At 41.4% G+C, this 671-nt stretch overlaps 1 non-coding gene across 1 annotated transcript; it reads left to right on the top strand.

The window, feature by feature from the left end:
- Nucleotides 1-248: 248 nt before the first annotated feature.
- Nucleotides 249-356, top strand: LOC130937249 (small nucleolar RNA R71). The gene has a single exon (XR_009068474.1). It is a non-coding gene; the product is annotated as a small nucleolar RNA R71 (small nucleolar RNA).
- Nucleotides 357-671: the final 315 nt, after the last annotated feature.

Genomic DNA, 671 nt, shown 5'->3' with positions numbered 1-671 from the left:
TTGTTCTGAGCTAGTATGGCATTCAGAGTGTCAATCTCAAGAACTCCTTTCTTCTGACTAGTCCCATTGTTCACAGGATTTCTTTCAGAAGTGTACATGAATTGGTTATTTGCAACCATTTCAATTAGCTCTTGAGCCTCTGTAGGCGTCTTCTTCAGATGAAGAGATCCTCCAGCAGAGCTATCCAAAGACATCTTGGATAGTTCAGAGAGACCATCATAGAAAATACCTATGATGCTCCATTCAGAAAGCATGTCAGAAGGACATTTTCTGATTAATTGTTTGTATCTTTCCCAAGCTTCATAGAGGGATTCTCCATCCTTCTGTCTGAAGGTTTGGACTTCCACTCTAAGCTTACTCCATATTTGAGGTGGAAAGAACTTTGCCAAGAAGGCATTGACTAGCTTTTCCCAAGAGTCCAGGCTTTCTTTAGGTTGAGAGTCCAACCATACTCTAGCTCTGTCTCTTACAGCAAAAGGGAATAGCATCAGTCTGTAGACCTCAGGGTCAACCCCATTAGTCTTGACTGTGTCACAGATTTGCAAGAACTCAGCTAAAAACTGATGAGGATCTTCTAATGGAAGTCCATGGAACTTGCAATTCTGTTGCATTAGAGAAACTAATTGAGGCTTAAGCTCAAAGTTGTTTGCTCCAATGGCAGGGATAGAGAT

Source organism: Arachis stenosperma, chromosome 6, assembly GCF_014773155.1.
Source record: "Arachis stenosperma cultivar V10309 chromosome 6, arast.V10309.gnm1.PFL2, whole genome shotgun sequence".
NCBI lineage: Eukaryota > Viridiplantae > Streptophyta > Magnoliopsida > Fabales > Fabaceae > Arachis > Arachis stenosperma.
This window is presented reverse-complemented; position numbering and strand designations above follow the sequence as displayed.